Genomic DNA, 26,408 nt, shown 5'->3' on the forward strand with positions numbered 1-26,408 from the left:
ATTTCCGTTCCGTGGACGCCAAGTTTGGGGAACAGATAGTACCTGTCTCTCTTTTTTTTTTTTAAACCACCAGGCCTGGACGGCCCTGTTCCGTGATGCACCCTCTGTCTCTAGGTGAACACGCCTGGGGATGCTCCAGATGTTTGCAGCTGGCAGGCTCATTCCCCGCCCGCCTCCTGCACCTACGCTCTCCACTTCCTCTGTACTCCGAGGACAGCGGGGAGCTGCGGGGCCTGGGAGGGAGGGTCTGAGCAGGCCAAGGGGAGAGGAAAGAATCGCCCCCGAGTGTCTGGCGTGCCTTCTGCCTTCTCTCAGGAGAATCATGAATTATCTCCCTTGACTTGCTCACCACCGTTCCCGGGGAAATGAAACCCACAGCCTGGATTTTAAATCCTATATATCGTTTGGCTTAAGCTGGGTTCCCCCCCACCCTCCTCCCCTGATAAATAGGGCATTTTAATAATATTCACAGCACGACAAGAAGTTGGGAGAAAATACACATGGCTGTCCAGGTGTCGGATTCCCCGGGCGCCGCCGAGATGGGATCTTGTCACAGCTCTCTCCTGGAGAGTGACTCATGTTTACACGGGAGACAGCAGGCGGGGAGGGGCGGCCTCGGGGTGTGGGAGGCAGGACTCCCGGAGGGGGGGTGGCGGGTCCCGGAGAAGGGGGACAAGGGGTCCGGGAGGCAGGCAGGGGCAAGGACCCAGGGACGTTCAGCCCCGCAGGGGATGGCCTGGACCTACAGGCTCTCCCCGTAGCTCTTCCTTCTCCTTTCTGCTAGGGCTCAAAAGTGTCCTCGATGCCAGAGGTAACCGGGTGATGAAATGTCCCCCATCCATCACGTGCCTGCACATCTAGGCAAGGGGCTGTTTTCACTCTTTCTCTCTCTCTCTCTTTCTTTCTTTCTCTTTCTATTCATTATTATGATTATTTTTATTTTTTGGTTTTGCCCTCTGATGTCTGCAGAGGTCTTCGACATTAACACGCGTGGCTCACCTCGTGCTCTGTGCTGGGCTCTGTGGGGGAGACAGACATGAATGAGACACAGTCAACCGTCCTTGAAGGGCTCACAGGTCAGCGGGGAGGGCAGACGTGAGCTCCCACAGTAAGGGTTCAGTGACCATGGCGATGGCACGTTGGGTGACCACACGGAGCCTCGCACCGTGCTAAGCCTCTTTCCTTGAACAATGATTACTCTAGTGCCAAGTACGTGACGACAACGTTTTGTTTCCGGCGCCTGGACTAAAATAGAGGACAACAAAACGGGGCCCGACCGTCGTGGAGTTCATATGCCCCGATGGTGGTGTTGAGGAGGGAGATAAACGAGAAACAAACCAAGAAATACCTCTGGATTTATTTCGGATGCACAGTAAGTGGAAAGGAGCACAAGTGCCATTTTATGGCGAGTTTGGGACAGCTTCTCCGAATGAATGAAGGAAATAAGAGTCCTAGGGGGATTATCTGGGGGGAGACCCTTCCGGGTGGAGGAAGTGAAAAGGCCCTGAGGCACGTTTAGACTGTCCAAGGAACACAGCCAGGAGGCCAGTGGGCGGAAGCAGAGCGGAAGAGGGGGCAGAGGTCGGTAAAGTTGACCAGAGGAGTCTCACCGGCCCAGGGAAGGATTTGGGATTTAATTGTGAAGCCAACGGACGTCTTCTGGCGGATTTCAGAGCAGCGGAGTAAGCACTCCCTGGGTGAAGTGGGCAGAGAATGACTGCGGCCGCAGCGTGAGGAATGGCCCGCTGGGACAGGATCGAGGGACCGGTTGGGAGGGCCTAAGGAGCAGGTGCTGTTGCTTCTGCCCTGTGGGTGAGAAAAGCTGAGGCAGGAAGCTGAAACTTAGCCATGGTTTCCACCCCCAGGAAGTGGAAAGACGGGAGGACAAAGCCAGGACGCTCTGACTCCAGAATCTGTGCCCACTAACCCCTGTGATCTGACGTCTCCCTGATCATGACAGTAAAAGGCGGAATGTGAGCTTCGTCGGGCGCCGTGCACACATCTCGCCTCGGAGGTTCAGAGGAGGGAGGAAATCCCTGAGATCCTGAGGGTGTCCCCTGAGCCCCGGGTTTTCACAGCTCCGTCTCGTCAGAGCGTCCCCAGGGCGGCGCTGGAAGATGCTTAGGCGTGGTTCCCACATGAACTTGGAGATGGGGGTAAAGGTGATTTCCCTTGTGGATGTAGGGAAGACAGGAAAAAAGAATTCTATATAAAGAGCTGATCCATGGGCACCTGGGTGGCTCAGTCGGCTGAGCGTCTGACTCTTGATTTTGGCTCAGGTCGTAATCCCAAGGTTGTGGGATCGAGCCCCGCCTCGGGCTCTGCACTGAGCATGGAGCCTCCTTAAGATCCCACCCGCCCCCCCCACTCTTTGCACATCTCCCCTACTCGTGCTCTCTCTTTCAAATAATAAACGAAGCTGATCCAGCTGGGTTTCGGCATGCCAAGATAAAAGATCAAGGCATTTATTTTGATAGCATTCGTACAGCATTTATGATAATTCTAAGTAGGTTCTAAGTACTTCACAAATATTGACACACGAAATGCTCGTCACCCTGGAGGGGGTTTCCTATTATTGTTACCTCCCCGTTTTGCAAACAGGGAGCCAAGGCACATAAGGTTAAACGACTTGTCCAGTGTCACATAGCTGGTGAGCGTCAAAGGCGAGATTCGAACCCGGGACTTTGGGCGGCAGAGTTCGTTCCTCAGACAGCCAGGTTATGACAAGGTCCTTGCGAGTGTCAGCATCAAACCAATGATCTACGAGTGACTGTGTCTCCCACATTTCTTGAGAAAACGGTTCTTCTTGCGCATCAAGCCTCTAATTTTAGGGACATCCGGATTTACCTCGTACCTACCAGGTCCCCCAGTTGACAGGTTCCCACCCGTTCTGGTAGAATCCATTGCCACCTTCTGTTCACCATTAGGTTGCTGGTGTCTATAAAAACACTCGGAACATAATCACTGCTCGATAAGCATATGGTCTCCTTCCAGAGTCAGGTCCGAATTCGTCCCACCTCTTAGGTCCTGTTCTCTTACAGTATAGTATGGTGTGGTTATAAACTCAGAGTTTTACAGTCAAACTTCCTGGGTTTGAATCCTGGCCCCGCTGCTTGCTAGTTTGTGTGACTTTCAGCAAAGTTACCTAACATCTCTGTGCTTCGGTTTCCCGGTACGTAAAATGTGGATGAGGATAGTAACTACCCCATAACGTTGCTGCAAAGGTCAAATGAATCAACACCTAAAAAGCACGTAAGGCGGGGGGGGGGTCTGGGTGGCTCGGTCGGTTGAGCGACTTGACTTTAGCTCAGGTCACCATCTCGCAGATCGTGGGTTCGAGCCCCGTGTCAGGCTTTGTGCTGACAGCGTGGAGCCCGCTTCGGCTTCTCCGTCTCCCTCTCTCTCTGCCCCTCCCCTGCTCGCGTGCTGTCTCTCTTTCAAAGATAAATAAACATTGAAACCTTTTTCAAAACCACGTAAAACAGCGAATGAGACGAACCAGCGGCTATGGCCGCCATCTGACCATCACCACTGCTACAATTTCTGCAAAGCCTAGGCAGGCTGCCCCGTGGGTACAGAGCCTTCTTTCCACCCAGTCCTGCTCCTCAAACTCTCCCTGCTGAGTTCTCCATCTGCCCAAACCTGAGAAGGTCACCCGGGTTATTTTTATTGTAATGTGCACGAGGATGAGGTGCCCTCTTACGAAACCCATACTGTCCCTGTTCCCTCGTGTCATCCTAATCTCACATCGTGAGCCCTGGCCATTTGGTCTTTGCCTTCTTGCCAGCAAGACTGGAGTAGCAACGGGAATTGAGTTTAAGCAGAGGAGACCCAACCCTGCTGGCCCCAAAGCCCTGTCCTCAGCCCCGCTCCACTCTCCAGGGCCGTTCTTACAGAATCACCGTGCTCCCGGCCCCCCACAGGGCTCCCTGAGTTTCCCTCAGCTGGATGCCCAGTGCTGAACTTCACCTGCTGCCCATCAGCCCCTTGTACTGGAGAAAAAGGGGGGCTCCGTGAAGGGCCACCTCAGGCGCACCCACAGAGTGTTTCCGGACAGGCCTGGGCATCTGAAACACCACCGGCGGGCCCACGCCCCTCCCACGGTGCAGGCTGTTTCATCAAACGCGCATGTCGGCGCTGCTCTGAAGGTGTTGTGCAAATGAGCTTAACACCTGCCATCAGTTGACTTGAAGCAAAGGAGACGACCCTTGACGACATGGGTGGGTTTTGTTCAATTCGTTGATGGCCTTCGGGGTAAAAATCCAGGTTTCCCAGAGAAGAGGAGATTGTGCCTCGAGGCTGAAACTTCAACTCCTGCACGAGTTGCACACCTCAGGTGTGCCAGATCTTACAATCGCATGAGCCAATCCTTAAAATAAATCTCTCAACATGTACATACAGGGACACAGGCGCATACACACACACACACACACACGCATTCTCTCTGTCTGGAGAACTCTACTGGGTCCGATACCCTTCAAGCTCTTAGTAACGCGGAGGTGTCTAAGGCAAGTAGACTCCAGGAAGAAAATGAGGCTGGCTCGTAGTAATCACATAAGAGGAAAGGAAAAGGAGACAATGAGGAGGCAGGAAGGAAACTGGTTTTAAAAGCCTTTTAGAGGGGCGCCTGGGTGGCTCGGTTGGTTGGGCGTCCGACTTTGGCTCAGACCATCCTCTTGCGGTTTGTGAGTTTGAGCGCTGCACTGGGCTCTGTGCTGATGGCTCAGAGCCTGGAGCCTGCTTTGGATTCTGTGTCTCCCTCTCTCTGCCCCTCTCCCACTCGTGCTCTGTCTCACTCTCTCTCTCTCTCAAAAGTAAAAAACAGTAAACAATATATGTATACTTAATAAAAAAAATAAAGTTTTAGAAAGGAATATCTTTTAGACAACTTTTCAGAGAGACCGACTCTGTTCTTTGAGCACAATACAATTCTATTTGTATATGTGGAGAGGTGGACTCTTGGCCAGTCCGTCAGACTTATCTTCCCCCCTGAGTGAGGCAGTCATCAGGCCATAACCTAGAGAACTTGGTCCCCACTTGAGTACAGCAGACTCAGAAGAGCCTGCCCGACTTCTCTTGTCACAGCTGAGGAAACGGGGCCCAGACGCAGAAAGCGACTCGACGAATAAATATCATCCAGGACGGCGGGGCAGGGGGGCAAGGCTGCAGGTACAGCCGGGTGTTCTATTTCGCAGTCTTCTTTCTTTTTCCACCGGATGGAGAGATCAAGAAGAGAAATGTTCTCCTCCGCCTGCCTTCAGCCACCTGTGACCTTCCTGCTTCCTCATTCCCAAAAGTCAGAGAGGCGCAGCGTGGCCCCAGCCCTGAGAGGTATCTCAGGGAAGCCCTTGGCTGAGGCGGGAGCAGGGGAGACGGGGCATAAGGCTGTTCGTGACTCAGAGGTTGACATCCGTTCGGTTGCTTGTATGCCGTGCTAAATCCCCACGTGCAGGGACTGAAAATCACCCAGTTACTTTGCAGGAACGGTTTAATAAGATTAGCAGGAGTTGAGAACACTTGTTACTTCTGAAGCAATGATATGAGAAACTCAACATGCAGTGGTGGATTTGCAATGGAATTCTGAAACCGGCAAGTGGAGGAGGTGTATTTTAAGGCTATGGAGTCCAAGCCTCTGACTTTGGCCAGGCTGAATCTACTACTCTTAGAAGAAAATCTAGGGGGCCCCTGGGTGGCTCAATCGGTTAAGCGTTGGACTTTGGGTGAAGTCACGATCTCGCGGTTCATGAGTTTGAGCCTCACGTTGGGCTCTGTGCTGACAGCTTGGAGCCTGGAACCTGCTTTGGATTCTGTGTGTGTGTCTCTCTCTGTCTCACCCCCACTCATACTCTGTGTGCGTCTCTCTCTCTCTCTCTCAAAAACAATGAATAAACATTTAAAATAATTAAAAAAGAAGAAAATCCAGTTGCCCGTTGTATATAAGATTTTGCTATCCTTAGAGACTAGCTACGGAGCCACATCATTATTTACATTAGGAAGTTCTACCTAATGCCATATCCAGTAGATAGATCTGATCTACTGAGCTCTGAGCCCAAAAGTATTTACTGGGGTTTGAATTTGAACCCAATGATGTCATAATCTAAATAAATTATGTCAGGTGAAGTTTAGTAACTTGGTCCAGTGGGAGGAGAAAAGAGGGAAAATTTGTGGATAATCAGAATTAGGAATGTTACCCAGATGTGGCATGGCCCACTGGGACATCCCATGGGCTGTGGTCAACTCTGGCTTAGTCAGTTAGGCACTGGCATATGTAGATGTCCAACAAGACAATGTTGCTCATGGAAAACAGTAATCTAAGTGGCAATGGAAACATTTTAGGTGGGAGAAGTCTTGGTGTGTTAAAGGAACTTAAAGAACACTCAGTAGCTCAAGCACAATGGGACAGAGGGATTATGGTGTAAGGACAGTCAAATAGGGAGAGAGGGGACAGATGTCTCAAAACCTTTGGTAAATAATGAGTTTGGATTATATACTAAGAATACTAAGATGTCTGAAGTGTTTCATACAGAGAATGACATGAATCGGTTTATATTTTTGAGAGATCACTTGGGCTGCTAGATGGGGAATAGATAGCAAGAAGTATGGGAAAAATGGAGGCAGGGGACCAGCTGGAAGGATGTTGTAGTAATGTGGGAGTGAGATGACTAAGCTTTGACTAGGATGATAGAAATGGAGATGGAAAGAGGTAGATGGATGAATGGTTGGGTGGATGGGTGGGTGGGTGGTTGGATGGCTGGCTGGCTGGCTGGATGGATGGTTGGGTGGATGGATGGATGGATAGATAGATGGATGGATAGATGGATGGTTGGGTGGATGGATGGATGGTTGGGTGAATGGATGGATGGATAGATGGATGGAAAGAGGGATGGATGGATGGATGGATGGATGGATGGATGGATGGATAGATGGCTGGGTGGATGGATGGATGGATGGCTGGGTGGATGGATGGATGGATGGAAGGATGGATGGATGGATGGATAGATGGATGGTTGGGTGGATGGATGGATGGATAAATGGATAGATGGATGGATAAATGGGTGGATAGATGGATGGATGGATGGGTGGATGGATGGATGGATGGATGGATGGAAAGGTGGATGGATGGATGGTTGGGTGGATGGATGGATGGATAGATGGATAGATGGATGGATAAATGGGTGGATAGATGGATGGATGGATGGGTGGATGGATGGATGGATGGAAAGGTGGATGGATGGATGGTTGGGTGGATGGATGGATGGATAGATGGATAGATGGATGGATAAATGGGTGGATTGATGGTTGGATGGATGGATGGATGGATGGATGGATGGATGGATATATGGATGGATGGTTGGGTGGATGGATGGATGGATGGATATATGGATGGATAGTTGGGTGGATGGATGTATAAATAGGTGGATATATGGATAGATAAATGGATGGATAGATGGATGGATGGGTGGATGGATGGATGAATAGTTGGGAAGGTGGATGGATAGATGGATGGTTGGGTGGATGGATAGATAGATGGATGGTTGGGCGGATGGATGGATGGATAAATGGGTGGATAGATGGATGGATGGATGGATGGATGGATGGATGGATCAACTCAGTGCTGATTCACTCTGAGGGAATGCACAATTTGTGCCCTTTGACCCTGATTTCTGTTGCTTGAATGCAGAGAGATACTCATTTTCTGTACGAAGCTCATTGATTAGGATTTTCTCAGTCAATAGAGAGCAGATGAAAAATGATAAGCAAAAGGCCATTGGTGTATATGAAGAACAAATGTTGTGCCACCCTAAGTTGCAGAGGAAAACACTCTCGTTCTTACAGGAGAACATCTGGCCTGTGCTCATGGGGAGGCTGGGAGCAGAACTGGAATCGTACTCTGCTGACCCCATTTGTGAGGGTCCTTGCTCCATGGGATGCCATACTGGTTGTGCACCCTTTCCTGCTAAGGGGAGAAGCCAGGGCCACTTGTTACTCCTCTCAGTCATGGCGACATCTTGCCGAGAGGCCGATGGAAATCACCACCGGGCATTGCCCCCCAAAGGAACAGCTACACTGAAGATAGATTGTCTTGAAGCTCTGCTCGGGAACAAAGTGTGGCAGGAATGCACGGGCTGCCTTTTCACAGGTGTGTGAAAAAGAATGTGTGAGCAGGAAGAAAATGATACAGAAATTATAAAGAAATTATATAGAAATTATATATATATATATATATATATATATATATATATATAATATCTCCACATCTAGAGCCAAGAAAATGATATAGAAATTATAGAAATTATATATAGAAATTATATATATACATATATATGTATGTATAAGTATATGTATATGTATATGTATATGTATATGTATATAATATCTCCATATCTAGAGCCAAAGAGAAACAGTCTTTGAGAAAGAGGATTCCAAATACGGTCATTTCATAGGTCTGGGTGCATATTAAGTAATGAAGAAAAATAGAAAGACAGAAAGGGAGGGAATGGATGACAGGGAGAATCGCTCCATGTGGCCAGAGGGGGTGTATGGGGCATGTGTGTGGGTGTGCGCATTTGTGTTTGGGTTTGTGTCTGTGTGTGCATGTAAATGAGAGAAACGCCTGGAGAGAGATCTCTGAGGATTCTCATGTCAGGGGTGCCTGCCCACTTTAGGGAGGGAGGGATGGAGACGTTATTTCTGTCATTTGGGGGTTGAGATCTGTATGGCTCATGATGGCAGCGGGTTGGGAGGAGAGAGAGAGAGACAGGCAGAGAAGGAGAAACTTAGAGAAAGACGGTCAGAGAAGACAGGTAGAGAGACTGAGGGGCACCACCGAGCACAGAGGCTGTCAGCAGCCCTAGACTCACCCCCACCTGCCTGGGAGATCTCTGTTTTCCCAGAGTGGTTTTAATCCCCACGCTCTGTGATGGCCCTGCCTGTTTTATGGTATGTCAGTCCTCAACACGACCAGAAATTGCTTAGAAAAGACCTCATTTTTTTTAAAAAAAAAAATCTCTAAAAGCAGCCCTTCTCCGTTACTGCTCTCTCACATGCGGTCTCAGAAAGGTAGATGGATTCTCCGCAGCCCATCTCCTTTCTGTGGCGAGGTGGCAAGGCCCCCGGGTTATCCCGGGAAGGAGGGGAGAGAGAGATTCCATTAGATCGTGCCCCGGGTTGTCCAAGTGAAAAATGGAGAAAATAATAACGATACCTTTCTTGCCCTCGCAGGTGACTCTGGAAGGGGAGAGTAAATCTTTACTCGCCAAGAGTTCCCTGGGAGGCAGATTTTATAGAAGCTGCAGAGGGGGTGGTGGGGGAGGGCATGTTCAGAGAAGGGGAGATATTGAGACCGAAGAGTTAGTGCATGTTTCAAGGAGGCACACGTGAAAAAAATAAAGCCTTGAGCAATGGTAACCAGGCTGACAAGTTGTGGCTTTGGTCTGTTCTGGGTCAGAATCTTGCAGAGTTTCATTCCAGCTCCTCAACCCGGCTGGAAATGCGAGCATCTGGTCCTTAACGCCTTAACTATCATTTAGCACGGTTTGTGATTTACTTGGGAATTGCGGTGGCTTGGTGACAACAGAAGAATCTGCAAGAACACGCACGGGGGGCTCACAAGACCAGGTTCACTCAATAAACACTTACGGAGGCTTTACGGCGGACCCAGCCCTGAGCCTGGTGCGCCAAGTTCTGCTCCCACAGAGCTTAGGGTTAAGTGGGGAAAGATAGAGGTGAACCAAGGAATGAGACGACGCAAATTAGTTGTAAGGGATGTGTAGAAATTACAGCAATTGATTGAATAGTTCGTGCTTCACTGGGGACATTGTTTAGATCGGTGAGTCAAGAAAGACCCACTGAGGAGGCATTGTTTGAGCTGAAATCTGGCCGATGAGAAGGGACGTGTAGAAGCTTGAAGGTCACCAGAAGAGCATACGATTTATTTCTGGGTGCAACCAGAAGCCGTTGAAGGGTTTTTGGGAAGTGATAGGATCTGGGCACTGGGTAGGAGATAGATGGCAGGGGGTTTGCTCATAGCAGGAAGCTAGGGGACCAGGTAGGAAAGCACTGTAGCTGTCCAGCACCAGATAATGGCGCCTTGGAGTAGGGTCCTGCAGATGATAAGATATGGCTGGCTCTTTGCCCACCAGAATGGCTAAAAATAAAAATAAAAGACTAATGATACCGAGTGACAGCAAAGAGGTGCAAACATTTGGGACTCTTGAGCGCTGCTGGTGGGCATATGAATTGATATAAACAGTTTGAAAATTGTTCAGCGGCATCTTCTAAAGCTCAAGATACATCACTCCTAAGACCCAGGAAAAGTAACTCCTTGGAATATGTCCAAGAGAGATGAGAAATGAGCCCACCTGGGTGGCTCAGTCAGTTAAGCATCTGACTTTGGCTCAGCTCATGATCCGGCAGTTTGTGGTTCGAGCCCCGCATCAAGCTCTCTGCTTTCAGCTCAGAGCCTGGAGCCTGCTTCCGATTTTGTGTGTGTGTCTGTCTCCTGACTCTCCCCTTCTCGTGCTCTGTCTGTCTCTCAAAAATGAATAAACGTTAAAAAAAATTAAATAATGAGTGTTCAAAAGAAAGGAAGAAAGGGAGGGAGGGAGGGACAGAGGGAGAGAGAAAGAGAGAGAAAGAAGGAAAAAGAAAGAAAGAAAGAAAGAAAGAAAGAAAGAAAGAAAGAAAGAAAGAAAAGCAAAAAAAGTAGTAAAAGGTCACCAATAAATATAAATATATATATATATATATATATATATATATATATATATATAAATAAGTTAAAGAATTTATAACAGCTTTCTTCGTGGAAGCTCCAAATGGGAAAACCAAATGTCCATCAGCAGGAAAATGGGTAAGAACACAAGCAACTGAATCTCCCGATGACATACATGAAACTCATATCGATCAGGTCAAGCAGTACAAGTCAATTGCAAAAGTATGTACTGTAAGAGTTTATTAATGTGCCGTTCAAGACCAGATGATAGAGATCAGAGTGGTGGTTACTTTTTAGAAGGATATTCACCGAACGGGACACCCCAGAGCTTCCTAGGTTGCCGGAAATGTCTGTCTTATGGATGGTGACAGAGGTGCCTTCGCCCTAAAAATAAACGGACCTTAATGCTTGCATGCAATTTTGAATGGAAATTTGTAAAACAATTTTGCATTCGTATGTAAAAACGGATGGGGCTTAATACTAAAGATTTGTATGCAATTTTGTAACTACATTATACCTAAGTGATGAAGTTAACAGAAATGATTTAGGGAAGACGTGTGTGTGAGGGGTTGGTCCAAAAAGCCTAACAATCTGTTGATAGATTTCATCTGGGCTGAGAAGGAAAGACGTGAGTCAAGTATTACTCTTTGGCTTCTGGCTTGACAAAGTGGGTGGCTAGTCTGACAAATGGGGAGTGATTAATATCCGGGTAGACAAGTCATGTTACCCTAGGGTCTCGGCCATCACTTGTCATTCACAGGTAAATGGGGAGGCACACTGAGGTCTAGGGTGAAGGCAACATCCAGACCTGTTGGCAGATGGGCAGGAACAGCAATAAGGAAGCCAGACCCATGGTCTTTGGGAAGCAGAACCTCAGCCACTAGTCTGGCATTCAGAGGACAGAGGTGCACACCCTAGTGAGGGGCATGTGTAAGAACGTGGCGTGGCCTCTATCGTACAAAGGGCCTAGGGAAAAACTCGTCACTGGAACAAGAAGCTGAGAAAAGGTTCTATCCTCTGCACCAGGGCAGGAGATGGAATACAGAGGAAGCTTGTTGTGACAGAGAATGAGTAGGTGCTCACCAATCCCATGTCCTTGACCTAAAACCATAGGGACACCATATTTCTGACTCTCCCTCGCTGTTAAGCTGAGGTCATGTGCTGGTTCTGGCTGGTGGAATATTGGTGAATGAGATGTATGCCATATCCAGCCTGGCCTCTAATATCTCAGGAGATCCTTGGTTTACTTTCTTTATTCAGATCCCGAGGATCCAGTTTAGGATTGCAAAACTCTGTGTGGAACATAGAGCCTCAAGGTGGAAGGAAACTGTCTTCCTAAATTAGGGCATACGAGACTACTAGCTCAATGAGTAAGAAACGTGCCATCGAGATACAGCTACTGTTGCAGTAATTGGACTGTGTTACCCTGACCGGGGCACCTGTGTTCAGAATTTAAGTACAGGAAGGTGGGTTTGCCAGAGAGTAGTTGCCGGGACTCTAAGGTCTGGTGAGCTCTGGGGAGCCTGGAGTGGAGTCAGCCAATGAGGTGGAGACAGATGGCACTGAGCCCGTCTGATGGACGTGCTAAGAAATGGCTGGATTGTAGAACCTCTACCTTTGGGAGAAGAGTCTGGGAGCTAGACCGTGATCGTGGACATTAGGGGACACGGCTGTGGGGTGTTGCAACATGGAGATATAGAAAAATGTATTGGCTCATTCATATATCCATCCATACACTCATCCATCCATGCACACATCCACCCATCTACCCACCCATCCACCCATCTACCTACCCACCCACCCATCCATCCATTCATCCATCCATCCATCTTTCATCTACCCCCTCATCTATCCATCTGCTTGCCCACCCATCTATCCAGTTATCTATCCCCCATCCACCCACCCCTTTATTCATCCATCCATCCACCCATCCACCCATCCACCCATCCACCCACCCATCCACCCATCTATCCATCCATCCATCCATCCATCCACCCACCCATCCACCCATCTACCCACTCATCCATTTATCCATACATCTATCCTTCATCTACCCCCTCATCTGTCCATCTGCTTGCCCACCCATCTATCCAGTTATCTATCCCCCATCCACCCACCCATATATCCATCCATCTATCCATTCACTCATCCATCCATCCATCCAGCCATCCATCCATCCATCTTTCATCTACCCCCTCATCTATCCATCTGCTTGCCCACCCATCTATCCAGTTATCTATCCCCCATCCACCCACCCATATATCCATCCATCTATCCATTCACTCATCCATCCATCCATCCATCCATCCATCCATCCATCCATTCATCTACCTGGGTAAGTCCATTCATCCAAGAGTGGTCTGAACCTTGCTTCCCCATTCCCCCAGGAGGGGACTGATCCCTGGCCAGCTTTGGCGAGAGAGGTTGTTCCCATGCTGTAGATGCTGTGGATGAAGAGAGTGGATGTAGGTGGGCGGATATCATTTGTGAGCTCAGGATCACACTGCCGCATGGTGGTGGCCCCAGTTGTCTCCACGGTGCCACGTCTGTACTGTCAACCACCGGATCCCCTGGCTTCCAGCACCAAGTGCCTTCCATCGGCAGGCGCCATCCACCGCACTCACTTCCCGCTGCCTTCTCAGAGCTGTCACCATGCAGGGCACACAGTAGGTACTCGGGAGTTGTTCGTTGAATGCGTGGGTAGGTGGATGGATTTGCTACCTTGAGACACGATCATGACTTACATCTGCTAATATTGTTTCAGGGCCTCTCCTACACTCTAACTAGGATCCGGGAGACAGCCTTCAGGGGCAGCCCTGGAGTTTGTACAGGCGGCCAGAGGTGTCTGAATGCGTCGACTTCCCTCGCATTGCTCTAAAATCCTCTGCCTTCCGTTATTTTTCTTCCTAAAAACCACCTATGCACTACTTTACCATATACACCACCTGGTTAAATCTCCATCACAGCCACAGCAGGTACATATTATCAACGCCATTTTACAGATGAGAACATTGAGGCCCAGAGAGGCTAAGTACCTTGCCTAATTCGTACTGTTACTTAGTGACAGAGCTGAGAATCGAATCATAATCTGCTGGTTGCTAAAGCCCGTCCCCTAAAGGGTACAGGTTCCCCGGAAAGGGTAGGTAGTCCCCTCGAGATTATTCGGAAGAGTCTGGGTACTCGTAGCTTTAGGGGGCCTGCCCGTGCCTGGCTCACCTCTCCCAAATAAACCCTTGCCGCTTCTAGCGAATTCCACCTTCCCCCACCCCCTAATGAAGGAAGAAGCCAGCAGAGAGATCTTGCTTTTTGCTCGTCAAGAAGCTCCAGATTAGAAAGCTAGTTAACAATTCATCTAAAAGCAGCAGAGTAGTCCAAGCATGTCCAAATTAATATTTATGGAGCGAAGGCTTGCTCAGACCCAATTATTCTGAGGGGCTGGAAGCTGGGCACAAGAGGTGCACAGAGTAAAGGGAGGGAGTGGAGGTGCCAGGGGAAGCAGGGACTGGGGAGAACGGCCAGGACGCTGTTGGCTGCCAAGCCCGGGGTGTCCCTGGAGCCGGGCATACTGGATGGGTGAACGGGTCCTTTATGTACAGGTGAGCCCCGATTCACGGCAGCTTTGACTGCTCTTTTTAGCCCAGAACTGGGCAGAACGCATCTTTGCAGGAGACAGCAACCCAAAGGCCCTTATAACGGCTGGGCGGTAAGATACGTTCGCAGATGGGCCAGATGGGGACTCTGGCAAACTGGAGATGAGACACCACCATTTTCTTTCTCCGATGCATTACTGCCAGTGGGGAAGGGGGGCCTGGCTGGGCCAGCCAGATTTTGTGTGTGTGTGTGTGTGTGTGTGCGCGCAGAAAATTCAAATCTTGGGGCGCCCGGGTGGCTCAGTCAGTTAAGCCATCCAACTCTTGATCTCGGCTCAGGTCATGATCCCACAGTTTCTGAGTTTGAGCCCCGCATTGGGCTCTGCACTGATGGTGTAGACCCTGCTTGGGATTCTGCCTCTCCTTCTCTCTGCCCCTTACCTGCTTGTGTGCACGCTCTCTCTCTCTCTCTCTCTCAAAATAAATAAATAAACTTAAAAAAAAAAACCCAAAAGTCAAATTTTAATATGAAATCTCCATAGCAACTAATTCATATTTCTAAGTAGTTGAGAAATTCAACAAAGCATGTCTGTGTCATTTTTGTCCCTCATGCTGACTTGTCACAACCTCCAGCCTGGAGGCTAGAATCTGAGATTATTTCCGGTAGCTTTGATTTGCTGTTTTTGCTTGGTAGAATTCCCCTAGCACTGGCTTAAAACCAGTCAGCCCGTGTTCGTATTTCTCAGGTTCTAGCAGACTGGGCCCATTGCTCGGTCCCAACCCACCACGGACAGGAGTGAGAAACAGTCTCGGTCATTATTCCCCAGACCTTAGTGCTGCCATCGGAACATCCTCCCTCCAGCCTCGTGTGCGGTGATACTCATTTCTGGGTCTCTGATCCTGAGGCCCTTCTCTTCTGCGCACCGTCCACATAGCACCAGCGAGATCTTTGGAAAAGGCAGATCTCCTTGTTTCATGCTTCTGCCCTCAAATGGCTCCCCATTGCCTTCTTGCTACAAGTCAGCCTCCTCAGAATCACGTTTAAGGCCTTGTGTGATCTGACCATCTGTCTCTTGTGTGATCTGACCGTGTGACCCCGTGACCTTGTGTGACCTGACCCCGTCTCTCCTGCCCCATCTCCCACCACCTTAGGGACCTTTGTCTGGGAGCAGCAGGAGGTGGCTCTGACTGACCAAAGCAGCAGAGGAAGAATAAAGAGACCACTATGGTCTGACTCTCAGCTCCCACTGTCACTTGCCTGCATCTGTGTGTATCCGCCTGCTGGATTCCGTCTGCGTAACAGCCAGAGCGATTGTTGCAACCTAAAATTAGTCCCTGTCTCTCCCCTGCTGAAAACCCTTCAGGGACTTCCCGTGGCATTGCATATCACCTCCGCCAAGGGCCTTGCCCTGGCCACCACACCTATGTAAACTAGCACCTCTCCTCCTGTACCGTGATTCCCCCCCCCCCAGATTGCACCAGTTTTCTCCAAAGCAGGGGGCCAATGGAAAGGTAGGAGAACAGGTCTGAGAAGGGCAGGGACCAAGGAGTTCTGGCAGGTTCTTACAGCAGGAGCTGAGGGGTTCGCTACAGGTCACTGGGGTGAGTCAGCTCCCACAACTTCCCCATCCTTGAAGCAAATTCCAAGGAGAGATCAATCCTTGTTGGTGTTTTTGTGGTCATGGGCCTCATTCTTGGTTGAGGGAGAGCAGGACGTCTCGAGTGACAACCAGGGTAGCCACCAGTCCCTATGGTAACTTGGTGCAAGTTTGGGGAAGATGCCCTCCTTTGAGACAGGTGCCCCCCCATCACCACCATTGTACATGACTGGTGAACAGAGCCAGGGCTTGATTTCAGTCCCCAGGTCAGACTTGGCCAGGTACCCTTATGCAGTGCACAACCTGCACAACCACACTTAGCCACCTAGTCAGAATTGCTCACGGGGGGTTGGGGGGGGGAGAGGAAATTCCTTAAAATAGCATTAAGGAGAGTCTATAAATAAGTGAGGGTGTATGCTGAGTGGCAAAAAAAAAAAAAAAAAAAAAAAAACAAAAACAAAAAAAAAACCAATCCACAAATGTCTACCAGTTATTCTCAACTAGAAGCTCTCAACGGAGATTGCACATTAGAGTCCCCTGATGGGCTTTATGGATATTCAGATTCTGAAATCTTACCCCACACCAATTAAATCAGTGTCTCCAGGGGTGACGGCTGGGCATCGGTATTTTGAAAGCACTCTCAGTGATTCCAGTCTGTTGCCAGATTTGAAAACCACCGCTCTTAACCCTGCCTGCACTGACTTCTTTGTTTCTCATTTGGACCTCAACGTGGATTCCTTGTTCCTATCGTCATCTCTTCCTAGAATGCTTGCAGATGCCACACGGGTGCACACAACACACACGGCCACCTTTGCCTTAGTAATTCCTGCTCTCATCCTCAAGGAAACACACCTGACCTCCGCTTGCCCCACTCCCATGCTTCCTGATCACGGCACCTTCCACAACTCACTGTGCTTGTCAGCACATCTGTGTGTCCAGCCTGGGGGCTGTTGAACCCCCTGACGACCGGGGCTGGGCCAGATTCATAGTAGACATAAAATCTCACCCTAGAGACCTAACCCTAAAATATGGGGACTTCTGGTGACTGCTGATGTCTCTTATTTCTTGCCACACCACATCCCAACTTGGACTGACTCCAGATGTCAGGCATTTCTCTTGGTATCTGTTTCTTCAATCCAGAATCTACATTCCCACTTGATTCTGGAAAGTCTCTGTTACTCAGACATCTTGATGGTTCAGATGCTTTTTTGTATCAGGCAGGGTTCTCCAAAGAAACAAAACCCAAAGGGCATATAGGTATAATCCATATATATACATATATATGTATGTATATGTATTTATATGTAATATATATGTAATATATGTAATATATATAATATATGTAATTATGTAATAATATGTAATAATAATTATGTAATAATATGTAATATATATGTATATATATGTATTTATATGTAATATACATATTATAGATATTTAATAGTGTCATGTATACAATATATAATGTTTTCTGTTATTTATTAGTATTCTATTATTTATTTATACTGTTTATTTTATTACTATTATATTTTCAATTCCAGTGTAATTAACATTCAGTGTTATATTAGTTTCGGGAGTGCAATATAGTGATTCAACAATTCTGTACATTATTCAGTGCTCATCATGATAAGTGTATGCTAATCCCGTTATCTGTTTCCATCCCCCAGCAACCTCGCCTCTGGCAACGAGCAGTTTGTTCTCTATAGTTAAGACTCTGTGTTTTGGTTTGTCTCTTTCTTGGCCCATTTGTTTTGATTCTTAAGTTCCACATATGATTGAAATCATACAGTATTTGTCTTTCTCTGACTTATTTCACTTAGCATTATACCTTCTAGCTCCATCCATGTTGTTGCAAATGGCAGTTTCACTCTTTTTCACGGCTGAGTAATATTCCATTATATATATCTCTATATATCTCTATATATGCATATTTGTGTGCATGCATATACATAGACATATAAACCACATCTTCTTTATCCATTTATCCATCAGTGGACACTTGGGTTGTATAATATAATTATGGAGGACGGAAAATCCCGTGATCAGCCATCTGCAAGATGAAGAACCGGGAAAGCTGGTGGTCTAATTCAGTCTAAGTCCAAAGACCCGAGAGCCAGGAGTACCAACATCCAAGGGCAGAAGGTGGATGTCCCAGCTCAAGATTAAAAAAAAAAAAGAGAGAGAGAGAGAGAGAAAATTTGTCTTTCCTCCACCTTTTTCTTCCATTCGGACCCACAGTGGTTTGGATGATGCCCACTCATGTTGGCAAGGGCAGTTTTCTTTACTCTTGTCTGCTGATTCGAATGCTAATCTCTTCTGAAAACACATCCACAGAAACACCCAGAAAAAATGTTTTACTGACTCTCTGAGCATCCCTTAACCCCATCAAGTTGACATGTAAAATTAACTGTCACATCCTGGGTATTTATTCTGACCTGCACTGAACTGGGTTTTGTATTTTGCTGTCTTTTGCCCTCTGAACTCTGCAAAGCAAATTCGTTCCAGGGTCGCTTCCTGCCTGCTGGAAGGCCATCTACCTACTTGGTCTCACTTAAAATTCCTGGGTCACATCATCATTCTGCTTACTTGTCCGGAGGTTCTCAGCTTTCTCTGCGGTCTCAGCTCTATTATGCTCCTTGCCTTTCACCCCCCTGCCCCGACCCCAAGTCTGAAGATCTTCTCAGATCTCCCAGCTTCGCGCTGACTTCCCTGAGAAAAATAGCCAGAACTTGAATGAGAAGGATGGTCCGCGGAAAGGATTTTGATTGGTCTGTGCATGCAGGTTTTCCTTGCTGTGCCGGAGACCGGTGAGGATGGGATTTCACAGAGAGCTCACCTCTGCTCAGGGTCAGCAGCTGCTCCTAAGTCAACAGAGCGATGGTGTGTGTCTTGGGATGAGGAGAGCAGAGGTTGCTTAAATTGTTTTCCATCCCCTCTGAAACCAATAAGTGCTCCTCTATTGCTTGGCACAATTGAATTCCCAAATGGTGCCCCAGTGGGGTGTCACATCAAATCTGAATGCCGTCAAGCGTTGGCTCTGTGAGCTTCTGGAAGCAGGCACGGGACCAAGCAAGGGGAGCTTAGGGGTCCTGTTCTAATCAGTCTGCGCGGGAGGGTCGTGATGATACATTCTCCTCGGTCCAAAAAAGAAAGGCTATCAGTCCTAACAAACATCTGGAGTCTTAGAGATGTCTTGTAATAGGTTCAATGTGGCCGTGAATAATAGCGTGTGTCTAACTTTATGATAAGGTTCAACAAGGCTAACTACGGCCAGAGGGCATGGGGTTGATCAAATGATGGAAGGAGGCGAGGATGCCTGTGTTTAATTACCAAATACTTATTGAGGGATTGGCTAGACACTATTCCAGACCCTGGAGCGATGTCAATGAAAAAGACAGGAAAGATCCCTACACTCAAGGAATGATGTTCTAGACACGGCCTCCCTCCAGCTCACTCTGGAACAACACGAGTTTTAAAGGATGAAGAAGGGCTTTCAAGAGATGCCATAGGACAAAAAAAAAAAAATCCCAGTCCCTCAGAGGTCCTGAAAACCCAACGTTTCTTTCAGAGTGCGTGTTCTGATCTAACAAACTTGCCCAAGTGCAGACCAGTTCCATGGATAAGAGTTCCATGTTAGTTCCAAGTGAAACTCTCTCTTCTCTCCCTTCCGCATTCATGACACAGCAGGTGCATAGGCTCTGGGATCTCAGCACACCACTCACCATGGTCTTTTCCCTCCTGTGACTCAAGGCCAGTGTGCTGGATAGTATGAAGAGGTAGCTAAGATCTCAGACACTAAAGTCAGGTTTGGGATCCCAGCTCTGCCACTCGCTGCTGTGTGACCTTGGGCTTGTCCATACTCAGTGAGTCTCATTTTCCTGCACTTAAAAATGGAGATGAGTACCTACTTTTCAGAGTCGAGGTCAGGATCCATTGAGACCATTCAGGTGGGAAATAAACGTTAGTTACTATAGGAATAATAATTACTTTGTCACTACTACTCATGTGTATCTTGTTTTCATTGAGGTATGATGTAAATGCAATACAACACACAGATATCAAGTTCCAGTGTGATGTCATCATGTAACCCACCCCTGAATACGGAGAATATTTCCATAGCCTGGAGAGTTCCCTCATGCCCCTTTCCGGTCAGCACTCCCTCCCTGAGAGGCAATCGCTTTCCGACTTTTGTCATTATGGATTGGTTTTCTATGTTCTCGAAAGCCACGGGAATGGAATCAGAGAGTTAGGGTGCTTGCGTTTTTCTTCTTTTCCTCAACACGGTTTTTCTTTGAGATTCGTGACTGCTGCTCTACACCCAGGCTGCGTATGTATGGAGTCGGTTCCTTTCGGTGCTGGCAGTTGTCAAGTATCGTGACCGTACCACAATCTGCTTGTCCGTTCCGTCTGCCCAAAGCGGTTACACCATGTTTTACCCCCACCAGCAACATAAGACGTTACAGTCGCTCATGACCCTGCCGACGTTTGGAGTTCCTGCTCTTTGATTTTCCCCTCCAGGTTTTATTAGTATTTGGTGCACTACTTCTCTCGTTTGGGGGCTGTGATGGCCCTCGGAAGATGCTGCCTTTGCCCCATGATTGTCGTGGAGCCCAGGGACTTTGACCTCTGTCCTCAGCACTGGGTGTTTCAGGATCTCTAGAATTGGAGGAATGGCAGTCCTTTTGAAGTTGATATGAGCACGAGTTACCAGCCACACCACGCTTCTCTAGGAATGGTGGTTCTTCAACGGCTACACCTACAGGCTGAAGGCATCACTATCCCCTAAGCCAGCCCTCCGAACAGGGGCCTGGGGCTGTTACGTCACCATCGCCACCTAGAATCCTGTGATGAGCACGTTAGCGGACGCCTCTTGACTGCGCATGCCTTGGACTGATTCTCCCTGTGTGTCTCCTAATAGATCCCAGGTTTCCTTTGTGAGCCTTCCAACCTTCAGTCTTCGAGTGAGTACCAGGGGGAACTCCGCTCTCGGGTTCCACATTTGTACCCATGGCACAACTTTTGGCCCACTCGAGTCGCAGGTCTCGTTTCAGAGACGGACGTGTGACGGAGCTGCCCCAGACCATGTGGAGTTCTGCAGCGGGTCTGAGAAGGAGACACTCTCCACTGGGGTTGCCCAGGAGGTAGCGTGGGAACCCAGAACTGCTGGGTCAGAGCTTCCAGATCACAGGAAGAGCCTGCTTAAAGAAAAAGCGCAAGTAAGAGGTGGGCAGAGCGGCCTTATTTGAAACTTGGTATATTTTTTTAGAGTTTATTAAGATATAATTGACAATAGATACGAGTGGAGGCATCCCCAAAATCAAGTTGCTAAGCGCCGCCACTATGCCCGAAAGTTTCCTTCTGGCATCTTGTCCTCCCTGCCCTCAGACACCTGCCATCCCGAGTTTATAGCATCACTAGAAACAAGCGTACACTTTCCATCATTTTATGTAAACGGGATCATACAGCCCCCACTCTGCCTTTTACTCTGGCTTCTTTGACTCAGGCTAATTAATTTTCAATCATGTGTGTTTTCCCGGTTCGTGTCTTTTTGTTGCCAAACGATCATTCATGGTATGAACGTACCACAGCCTGTTAATCCGTTCATCCCTTGACGGGCATCTGGATTGTTTCCCATCGAGGTCTGTCGCGCACAGAGCTGCGAGGAACGTTGGTGCTCAAGTCTTTTTGTAGCAATTCCCTCCTTTTGTCCCGGGGCCATTCCTAGGGAGGGAGTAACTTGTCCTACGGTAAGTGACTGTTGAACTTTTAAGGACACTGACAAACTGTTTTGCAAAGTGGTTGAAAGTGATGGTCCACCATCAATGATGAGAGTTCCTTTTGCCCCACATGCTCGCCAACACTTGGCCTGGGTGTCTTTCTTAATGTTAGGCATTTGAGTAGCTATACGTCATGATAGTTTTGATTTAGCTAAATTTATTTATGCTCACAGTTTACAGTTTTTATTCCCATAATGCCTAACGACGAGCATATTTTCGTGTGCTCATTTGCCAACCCTTATCTTCTTCCTTTTTTGCCAACCCTTATCTTCTTCCTTTTTTCATTTAAATTTATGTCAGTTAACATGTAGTGTGGTATCAGTTTCAGGAGTAGAATTTACTGATTCATCACTTGACATGTAACACCCAGCGCTCATCCCAACAACTGCCCTCCTTAATGCCCATCGCCCATCTGGCCCATTCCCCACCCACCTCCCTTCCAGAAACCCTCAGTTTGTTTTCTATAATTAAGAGTCTCTTGGGGCCCTTGGTGGTTCAGTTGGTTAGGCATCCGACTCTCGATTCTGTCCCCGGTCATGGTCTCGCGGTTTAGGAGACTGAGCCGGGCATCGGGTTCTGTACTGGCAGTGTAGACGCTGCTTGGGGATTCTGTCTCCCTGCCCACCACTGCTCCCACGCATGCACTCTCTCTCTTTCTCAAAATGAAGAAAGAAACATTTGTTTAGAAGAGTCTCTTATGGTTTACCTCTCTGTTTTTATCTTATTTTTTCCTTCTCTTCCCCTGGGTTCATCTGTTTTGTTTCTTAAATTCTGCATATGAGTGAAATCGTATGATATTTATCTTTCTCTGATTGATTGATTTCACTTAGCCTAGTACACTCTTAGTTCCGTCCATGTTGTTGCAAAATGACGAGATTTCATTCCGAGTAACGTTCCGAGTAACATTCCATTGCACAGATAGACATCACATCTTCTTTATCCATATATCTTCTTTGGTGAGGAATATGTGAATTTTTTGGCCCCTGATTTTACCAGGTTGTTTGTTTCTTAGTAGTGAAATATAAGAGTGCTTTATGCATTCTACAGGCGAGTTTCTGTCAGATGTATGCTTTGAAAATTTTTCCTCCCAGTTTGTGGTTTGCCTTTTGATTTCTGAAAGTCCTTTGAAGAGCAAAAATGTTAAATTTTAATAAATTCTCAGATATTTATATTGTTTCTTTTAATAACTTCTAGGTTTATTTTGTGTGTGTTCTGTTTAAGAAATCCTCCCTAACTTAAGGTCACTGACGTTTTCTTCCATGTTTTCTTTCCGGAAGTGTTATAGTTTAACTCTTATATGGAGATCCATAGTCCATTTGAGTTGAATTTTGTATGTGAGGCAAGTATTGAGTTTCCTTGTTTTTTGCATATGGCTACTGAATTATTAAGGAAAAGATTATTCTTTCCCCCAATGAACTGCCTTCATACTTTTGTGTAAAGTCAGTTGACAATATGTGTGGGGTCTATTTATTTCTAGACTCTCAATTATCTATCTAATCTTTATATCTATATATACATATACTGTTAAATATATAATATTTATATAATTAAATATAATTATTTTATTTAAATATTTATATTTAAATAAATATAAATAAATATAAATATAAATAAATATAAATAAATATTTATATAATTAAATATAATTAATTATAATTAAATATAAATAATATTTAATAGTATATGTATATAACACATATATACATATAATACATATATAATATTATAACACATATTATATATTATATTATATATTATATATTTAATTACATACATATTATATATTTAATATTATATGTGTATATATGTAGAGAGAGAGAGAGAGAGATTTTTACACCAATGCCCACAGCCTTGATTCCTTTAGCTTTACAATAAGACTCAAAATCAGATCATAAAAGGTCTCCAGCTCTTTTCCTCAGAGTTGTTCTGGCTATTCTAAATCCTTTGTATTTCCATCTAAATTTTAGAATCAGCTTATCAGTTACCACAAGAAAATAGCTTGCTGGGATTTTGATTGGAGTTTGAGGAGAATACGCATCTCAAAAATATTGCGCTTTCTGATCTATGAACACAGCCTAGCTCTTCATATTTTTAGATCTTCTTTAATTTATCCTGTCAATTTAAAACTCATTTTTTCGGGGCGCCTGGGTGGCTCAGTCGGTTAGGCGTCTGACTTCGGCTCAGGTCACGATCTCGCGGTCCATGAGTTCGAGCCCCTTGTCGGGCTCTGGGCTGATGGCTCAGAGCCTGGAGCCTGCTTCTGATTCTGTGTCTCCCTCTCTCTCTCTGCCCCTCCCCCATTCATGATCTGTCTCTCTCTGTCTCAAAAATAAATAAAGGTTAAAAAAAAAATTAAAAAAAAAAATAAAAAATAAAACTCATTTTTTCATGTACAGGCATTGTACACCTTTTAGCGAGATTATCCCTATGCCTTTCATTTAAAAAGAATCGTCTAATTGTTCACTGCTGATACATAAGAATACGATTGAATTTGTGTCCTGAGCCTTTACGGCGGCACTTTGAACCAGAACAAACTCAGAACAAACTCCACTGCCACAAGTAAGTTGGTTTAACTCAACCTCCATAAATACCCCGAGGATTCATCCCCTTCTCTAGTCACATGTAGGTCACCGGTTTTTACACCCAGCTTCCAGAACATCCCAGCTGGAATGAATAGTTTGTGAAGCTCTGGATTTTATCCGAATAAAAGAAACATCAGAAGTAGGCATTCTTCCACCTTCTCTATGGCAGTGATTAAGGGGACGGCTTCCCAGTGTAGTATGAATTATAGAAGCAACAAGTCCAAGATCATTCAATACTAAAAATATCCAGTTAGAAGCGAAAGTGGGAGGAGGGGAGACCCATTCACAATAGTCATAAAAACTATAAAATATCTGTGAATAAATTTAGCAAGCACGGTACTTCTCTGAATAAAACCATAAAATTTTATTGAAGGACATAAAACATGATCTGAATTAATGGAGAGACATAGCATGTTCCCGAATGGGATGACTTTGTGTCATAAAACATCCACCCTTTCCAAATTAATAAAACTATTTACCAAAATTTCTATCAGAATCCCCATTTAAAAAAAAATATTTTTCTTTTTTGCTTTCATTATTTTGTAGGGGGATGGGACAAAATAAGCCGATTAAAGAATAAATCTGGGTATTTTCAAAATCCAGAATGTCAGAAAGGGGATTATCCTATACCACCTGTTTGAAAACATACTGTAAAGATGCTCTAATCCAAACAGTATTGGCATAGTAATAGATTTTGTAGTAGAGAGCAAAACAGAATACAGAACAGATCGTGGTACATAAACAAATTTAATATCTGATATAGATATTCATTCACGTAAGAAAATGAAAGGTCATTTAATAACATGTCCTGACACAACAGGCCTTCTGTCTGGGAAGGTACGAAACTTAACCCCAACAATAACATACAGAAATAAACCCCAGCTGAATGAAAGATGTAAAGATATAATAATGAAAATAATTCACAGTAAAATATGAGTATACACTTACAGAAAATATTTCTAAGACCTCAGGTTGAAGGAAAACGTTCTTAAATAACACAGAATATTCCCAAACCACTACTGAAAAAAAAATAAATAAAAATAAATTAAAAAAATAAATTTTTAAGACATGTTGTCATAAAAAGCAAAAGACAAGTGATAGATGGAGAAAAATATAAACTTGAGACATTGCCGATAAAAAGTTAATGTTTTCATGCAAGTCACTGAGAAATTTTTGATGTTGTTAATGAGAGTTTTTCACTTGTAGTTATTTTATTTTTTATTGAGGTATCATTGACCCCTATTATCATATCAATTTCGGGTTTTTTATGTTTATGTTCACGGTGAAATGATCACCGTGATACGTCTAGTTACCGTCTTTCACCATACAACTTCAATATGATAGTATTGGTTATATTCCCCCAAACTGTACATGACATCCCCATGACCTTTGTTTTATAACTGGAAGTTTGTACTTCATGATCCATTTGGCCCATTCTGCAATCCCTCCTCCCCCTCCATCCCCTCTGGCCACCACATGTATCTTCTCTGATTCTAAGAATCTGTATTGGTTTTTTGTTTTCTAGACTCCACATATAAGTGAAATTATTCAGTATTTGTCTTTCTCCATTTGACTTATTTCATTTAGCATAATAATATTCTCAAGGTTCATCCATGTTGTCAAAAGGATTTCATTTTTTAATGGATGAATAATATTCATGTGTGTGTGTGTGTGTGTGTGTGTGTGTGTCTTTTAGTAGTTTTATGGTTTCAGGTCTTACATTCAAGTCTCTAATCCATTTTGAGTTAATTTTTTATATGGTTGTAAGTAAGTGGTCCAGTTTCATTCTTTTGCATGTAGCTATCCAGGAGTCTCCAGAAGACTGTCATTTCCCCATTATATATTCTTGCCTCCTTTGTCATAAATTAATTGACTATATATGTGTGGTTTTGTCTCTGGGCTCTCTAGTCTGTTCCATCGATCTATGTGTCTGTTTTTATGCCATTACTGTCCTGTTTTGATTATTGTAGCTTTGCAGTATACTTTGAAATCAGGGAGTGTAATACCTTTAGCTTTTTCATTCTTTCTTAAAATTGTTTTTAAGTTACTTGGGGTCTTTTGTGGTTCCATATGAATTTTAGAATTATTTGTCCTAGAGCTGTAAAAAAAATACCATTGGAATTTTATTAGGGGGATTGCATTGAAGC

The sequence above is a fragment of the Panthera pardus genome, unplaced genomic scaffold (genome assembly GCF_024362965.1).
Source record: "Panthera pardus isolate Hobbes unplaced genomic scaffold, ASM2436296v1 HiC_scaffold_5, whole genome shotgun sequence".
In the NCBI taxonomy this organism is placed as follows: Eukaryota; Metazoa; Chordata; class Mammalia; order Carnivora; family Felidae; genus Panthera; species Panthera pardus.